This window comes from Cariama cristata, unplaced genomic scaffold (assembly GCF_000690535.1).
Source record: "Cariama cristata isolate BGI_N322 unplaced genomic scaffold, ASM69053v1 scaffold14051, whole genome shotgun sequence".
In the NCBI taxonomy this organism is placed as follows: domain Eukaryota; kingdom Metazoa; phylum Chordata; class Aves; order Cariamiformes; family Cariamidae; genus Cariama; species Cariama cristata.
Window position 1 is genome coordinate 1 of NW_009599936.1, and position 7252 is coordinate 7252.

At 41.1% G+C, this 7252-nt stretch overlaps 1 pseudogene; it reads left to right on the forward strand.

Moving 5' to 3' along the window:
* The first annotated feature begins 967 nt into the window (after window positions 1–967).
* LOC104169052 lies at window positions 968–2434 on the forward strand (annotated as a pseudogene).
* The last annotated feature ends 4818 nt before the right edge of the window (window positions 2435–7252 follow it).

Here is a 7252-nt window from a genome sequence, read left to right on the forward strand (position 1 = left end):
GGCTCCTGCGAGCCCCCCCCGGGCCGGGGAGTGGGAGCGGATCCGGCTCCTGGCTCCGTTTCTGCAGCTCCTCCTTAGGCACCTCTAGGCTCTTCCAGGTGCTAAAGCTGCTGTCCGCGACGAAGGGCAACTTTCTCTAGCTGGATTTCACTTTCTTTTACCTTGTCAACCGAGGATGTTAACTTCGGGTGCAGTTTTTCTTATTCTTTCGAGCTGCTATTTAATTTCCCTTTCTAAGTCTGTTATGTTTGATGGTGTTTCTACCATTATGTTTCTGTGAGAGAGCAAGGGTTGTCTTGCAATGCCTCAGGGAAGCAGAACCATCATGTTTGCATGAATTACTTTGTAGTTAGATGTAACTCAGGGGCTTGATTTTGGGGGTTTCTTTTTTGTTATCTTTTTTGGAAAAGTTCAATGAGACAGAAGTGGTGTTATTGTTCTTGTCACGTTACCTTTCTGTTACATACATATTTGTGGCATAATTGCTACTTTGTGAACAGTAAGATATGGTCCTTTCACTGTGGAACGGTATTATAGATTCCAAACTATGCAACAATCAATTTGAAAAAGTTTGTAATGACAAATTTTCATGTGTCTGTGCAATGTTAGGTTGTTTGTTTGTGGTGTTTTTTTTTTTCTGTTTTTTGTAAACATGTCAAATAATGGTAGATGGAAATTGTGGCTTAGATTTAAAGAAGTACAGGTACCTGACGTGATTCAGAAACCCCTCCTTTCTATTGCAGGTTAAATCAGCCGTTGTTCTTGAGAGTCCTCAGTTGCACTGCTTTGTCAGAGTTGACCACATGTGTTTAGATATTTGCCTCCAGATCTTCTGTCGAGTATGGCCCTGCTGAAGGGCAGTGCCCCCTGAGAAAAACACTCCTCAGGCAGAATCTCAGCTGCGACGGACTACTGGGAGCGGTACCACAGAAACTATGTAAGCTGGTTTTGCACTCCTGGAGTAAACATGATGAAAACGGAGTCTTCAGGAGAAAGATCAACCCTCCGAAGTGCCTCTCCTCACAGGAATGCTTACAGAACTGAGTTCCAGGCGCTGAAAAGCACCTTTGACAAACCGAAATCAGATGGAGACCAAAAAGCGAAAGAGGAAGGAGAGGCCTCACAGAGCAGGGGAAGGAAATATGGCTCAAATGTCAACAGGATTAAGAACTTATTTATGCAGATGGGCATGGAGCCCACTGGAAGTGCTGGAGTTACCCCTAAAACCAGGGGGAAGGGTGGCCCTCCATCACCTCAGAGACGAATTAGGCCCAAAGAATTTGTAGAAAAAGCGGATGGTTCTATCGTAAAATTGGAATCATCTGTCTCGGAAAGGATTAGTAGGTTTGATACTATACACGATGGTCCTTCCTATTCCAAGTTTACTGAAACTCGGAAGATGTTTGAGCGAAATGCTCATGAAACGGGACATTCCAATCGCTATTCCCCAAAGAAAGAGAAAGTCGTTTCCAATGAGCTTCCAGATGAGTGGTGCAGCTCTAAGTCTCACAGAGGCAGCACTGATTCACTGGACAGTCTTAGCCCAAGGACAGAGACTGTCTCTCCAACTGTGAGTCAGCTCAGTGCAGTTTTTGAAAACACTGACTCACACAATGTCATCGTTGTAGAAAAGTCAGAAAACAATGAAGAGTACTCTGTAACTGGTCACTATCCGCTAAATCTCTCATCTACTGTTGCAAATATCTCCTCCCCGGTTGCAAACCTTGAGGGTTTCAGTCCTTTGAAAGATGCCAGCACGTGGTCTCCCCCGGTCAAAGAGAGCACAGGCGTGGTGCCTGTTGAGAATTCTCAGCAGAATAGTGCGCCTTCAACACCGAGACCGAAGACCTCCACAGGCACTTTGGCAGGTTCAAAAACAACTGAAGAAATAAAGAAGAGTACAGAGACAAGTGCTGATTCTGTTGAGAGCTCTGCTGCAAGTCAACAGGATTTGGTCAGTGTGCTTGACGGCGAAAGATCTGTGGACAGCTGTGCTAGGAGTAAGTCAAAAACAGAGACAGAAGTTTTGTTGCAACAAAAGGAACGGTCAGAACATGCAGAGGGTGTCTTTGATAGAACCAAAGCTGCAGAATTGCCAAGAAATATAGCTTCAAGTACTGATTTTACCACAGATGCTGTTTCGGATGCTACTGAGTCCCATTATGAGGAAGCAAGTGAAAAAGAAGTGCATGAAGATGTCAATAATTTTCAGAGTTCCCATGTGTACATGCACTCTGACTACAATGTGTATCGGGTACGATCGAGGTATAATTCTGACTGGGGAGAGACAGGTACAGAACAGGATGATCAGGATGACAGTGATGAAAATAACTGTTATGAACCTGATATGGAATATTCTGAAATTAATGGATTGCCAGATGAAGATGAAATCCCAGCCAACAGAAAAATACAGTTTAGCCGTGCTCCAATTAAGGTAAAGTATCCTGCGTTCTTTTTCTGCAGTGTGGTTCATTTTCAAATGCAACTTTATTTGAAGTAGATTTTGACAGCTGATCTTGGCTCTGAAAAGATTGCAGGGGATCTTTTTATACACGTTTTTATTACAGTCAGCCAGCGAGCATAATCTTAAATGAAGTAAGGAAACTGAGCTCTGATGAGCTTGTGTCATTTCCTAGGCTACTTGATGGCAGACGAAGCCAGCAGAAGTTGAGAATGACAGCTGAGTTTATGAAGTTTGAGAATTTTAACATGCATGTTTTGACTTGTATGACTGAACTGTAATTACATGGTGAAATGTAGAAGTGGGTATTTGGTGGCCTTTATGCTGCTTGTTTTTTTTCATTTGAAATCACAGCTTCTTTAGATTGAATGGTTTTTCTTCAGTTCTCATCAGATGTTCTTTAAAGTCCCTGTATTTAAAGACTGTGTCATGAAATACAATGTGATTCTGGCTTGCTAGTAGAAGACTGTTAATATTCTGCATCTGAATTAGTATCATCTTTACTAGTAGCATCATCACTTTTTAAAAACTTTAAAACATTAATATATGTATATGTAGTATATCTCAGTGTTACAGAAAGGCAGAAGTCAGTTGAATGAAATACCTAATGAAGAGTGGGTTTGTTGCAGAGCTTTTTTGGTTTTAGTTTTTTTTTTAAGTACCTTGAAATTACAGCTAAGACTGTGGTTTCAAGTACTTTCAGTTCAGGAAGAAATAACTAGTCATGTTTTATTGTACCACCTTTTCACTGCTGAGACTCAAGGTGAAGTATAAAAGTATTGTACTTCCAAGTTGTTTTTAGTGCACATGGTCTCAAATGCACAATTAGAAAACATGGCAATTTTTCCAGAAATGGCTCTTGAAGCAGTCATATATCATGGAGTACTTGAAATCTAAATGTTTTAAAATTAAAAATATGTAATTGAAATTGATCTATTTTAATTGTGTGAGTTTAGCAATGAAAATTACTAAATCAACAAACAGAAGTTTCACTATCAAACTTGAAATAAAGTGATTTACAAGATCTGCATTTATACTACCTGTGGTGTAAGTTAGGCTAAGATGTATATTTGTATTAGGAATTTTTCATCTGAATGAAGCAGCCAGGTTTTCACATCTGTTTATTGGGGGATGGAGGGAGGGGAACAGCCTCGTGTTCTTCATGCTTTGAAAAGACCATTCTTTACACTGAAACAAAATATTCCAAGCCAAGATAATGGATTTTTTTATTTTGTTTTGTTAGTATTTTATTCAGGCTTGCATCATGGACCAAAAATTCTAACAGTGTTTGTACTCCCTCTAGATTATTCCCATAATTAAACTAGCTGGTTTTCTTTGATATTTTTTTTTTTTTTTGGAGATGAAGTAGAGAAAACTTTTATTACAAAGCATTATGGAAGTTGTCCCCGGCACTGCCTTCCCCTTCAGGCTGTACTAACAGACCAGACGATGTTCTCTCTTCTGAAAGATCTACCAATTATGTGCAGAGGTTTGTTTTATCTTATTTATTGTGGTTCCAACAGATAAGAATCCAGAAAGTAACTCCACTGATTTTATTCTTTGGATGGTTGGATTTTTCCGCTGTTTCTGTTTTGAAAGAGCTAACAGTGACATCCTTACTTCAGTGTATTGCTGTCATCTGTCTGAATCATGCTGTCATGCCAAGTGCCATAAGAGTATTCTCTCAACTGTTTAATTATAAAATTTTTCTTTTCTTCCCAAGTTTTTCATGCTATGTTCATTTCAGATTACATATTATCAAGTAATAATAACAGTCCGTCAGGAAAATGCTCTAAAAGTAATTTGTGTAAATAATAAAAGAGTACATTTGTCATGGTTTTAAGCATAAAGCACTCTTAACAAGCTTATCCAAAGTAAAAGAATCGTTGCTTTAATTATTTTAGCATCTTTATTGTAGATAGGAAGAAAACAGAATACAAGCTTCATTGAGAGAGAACAGTGTAGGAGGGATTGGGACGTCTGGGAGATCCCCTGCTTTTTGTCCTGGGTGCCTCCAGTGCATGCAATCTGTTAGTCATGTCAGGAAACAGAAGTGAGACCATGTGGAAGGCTTACACTAGGAGGAAGAAGTGCAGTGCAAGTTGTGGAAAATTAAAAGCTGCTTCTCGAGCCTTCCTCCCTTTTCTCTGCAGCACTCTGTAATTCTCTCGGCAGTGCCAAGTAGCATAAGGCCAGGCAGGCTGCCAACAGCATCAGGTCACTGCCCGGCCACGCCGCTGCGAGCAGGGACCCGGCAAGGGCAGCTGGAGAATCCCCTGGGTGGGTTCTCGGAGCCGCCGCAGTCTCTGGGCTCCTGCACTGCCTCTCTGGCTGCGCTGCCAATTTGTTATGCTGCTAGGAGCTTGTGAACTGGCTCTGGGAAGTGGTTTCTGCCCAGCAGATAGGTACCAAAGAGCAGTGCAGAGGGCAAGAGGGACTTGCGTTCTCTCCACTCGCACAGTGCTAGCGGTTGGACCTACCCCATCGCTCCCTGTACCCAGCCATTACGTGGGGATGATGCTTGCTAGCTGAATAGACAGCAACTATTTAAGAATTTTTCTGTTCTAGGCAATTTTGTGTGTTAGTGGGCACAACTGGTTTCATAAATACTTTCCTCAATGTCATCTCATGCATAGCGTGACTGAGAGAGAGAGGAAAAGACAAAGCAAAGTAGGAGTGTTTTCTGAACTGTTGAAAACTGATTTGTCTTTATTAAAATGAAACAATTTGTACTTAACTACTCTGCTAGGTAGTGGTATGAAAAGTCCAACTCAAACTCTAGATGTTTAGTGCTGATTTCACAGTATCATACCTCCACTCTCCTACAGGTGAGCTCTGAAATAATTAGCAAAAATGGCATTTGAACACGTAACCTGTGAAATGAGTGGGTAGTTATTGCCATAAATTTGTTACTTGAAGGTCGCAATAGGTTTAGATAAACAACTTTGAACTGTTTTTCCAAGGGATTTCTCAGGTAAGAAGTAAAGTGAGTAAGAAGTAAAGTAAATGCGAAGAGTGCCGAGACTGAAGAGTGAAGAGATTTCGGTTACTGCCAAGGGAAATCCTTTCTGTCCCTTTATGGGAAATACTGTGGACTATGAGAAGTAATAAGGTATAGGCAGAAGGATGAATAATTAAAATCTCATCAAACTGATAAAGACTGAATTCTGCTCATCTCTCAAGCAGGAAAAAGACCCAGTTATTGAGAAACTCGCTATAAAGAGAAAGACTTGAGTCAACGGATGCAGGAAATTCTACTCCGTTACAGGCTGTAATTTCGCTATTACAGATGCCATGTTCCATGGACCATTTACTCTGCTCTAGGATTATGGGATATGTTTGCTGATCTTGTCTCTGTTGAAAGTTCATTTAGGAGTAGGTGACTGCCCAGGGGCCGTTGCAGGCTTGGAGAGTTTCTAGGTATTTGGAGTGTGGCATCGCTAACATGAGCAGTTGTGTCTCTGGGAGCTTAAGTCACCTTGGTGCTGTTCAATAAAAAATAGCCTAAAAGAACCTGAGAGCTGGTGCTGTTCATGGTAGTGGGCATGAGTGTGCTGCTAAATGAGGGATGTGCACATTGATATAGCAGTTGGTATGAGTGTTTATATAGCGATATAGAGGCCTTTATCAGCACTGGCCTGTTCTTGTGTTGAGGTATTGTTATTCTGCTCAGGGATAGAACTGAAACTCTCCAAGGCAAATGTAAGAGGTGAAAAAGTTAAATAAATGTGATGAGGAAAAAAAATACCCTGGTTTTGCCAGGGATGCTTTTCTACGCAAAAAAAAAAAAGCAGAAATTCTGTGATTTATTGGCCTTTGGTTGGGTTTTGCAGGGTTTCCTGAGGGTTGGGTTATATGCTGCTTCCCAAACATTGCGGGCTAATTGGACAAGGTTTGCTGGTAGTGCAAAATTCTTTAGCTCATGGCCTTCCACACTCTGGCAAATGGAAATGTATTGATTGTCCAAATCATAGTCCTTTTTGAGCCATGCTTCCTCCGTCCTGGATAGAATTAGGATGGAAGAGTCATGTTCACCTCCGTCTGTCTCCAAATCCAGAACGTCTGGTATCTTGATAACTGGTGGCTGCGTCTTCAGTTAGTGCCCTATTTCTGGCACCAGATACAGGCTAAACCATGTAAAGCTGTCATCAGCAATCAGTGTCTCCTGCTGAGTCTCCTTTTGCAACTTTCTCCTCCGCTGAGTTGGCCCTACCTGGCTGAGGGGTGGGAGAGGGTTGGGTATGTGATCAGACCGTATGGCAGACAGCGGGTAACTTGTGGTGCAATGAGGGGTTTTAGAGTTCCATAAAACTTCCATAGGGTGATGGTTAAGGGACCTCTCTGAGTTTTGGGGTAGGTGGGAGAGAGGGTAACAGGAATGGAAGGGATATAGCAAATGGATCTTCCATGCTTCAGCTAATTCCTTATGAAGGGATTATGATCACTGGTGCCTGTACCTCCTATGTTCTTCCTCTCTTTTGTTGTGCAACATGACTGAATCTTGTACCCTACAACGCCTCAGTTTTCCAGATTGTGTTTTGTTCAAATGGTCTTCAGGAATTTGTGCTTCTCTCTCTCTCTCTCTGATTCTTTGAAGAGGTTTTACAAGAAGTGCTGTGACTGTAGTTCAATGTAAAATATAATTGACATTTGTATTTAACAGTTGTTTTGAAATTTTTTATGAACTATATGGTGATTTTTTCTTATTAAAAATCAGTTAAAGGACCAAGTCTTTCTTTTAGTTATTCCTCATTTCTCTCACTAAAATGTGTTTGGGAATGTAGAAAGTGG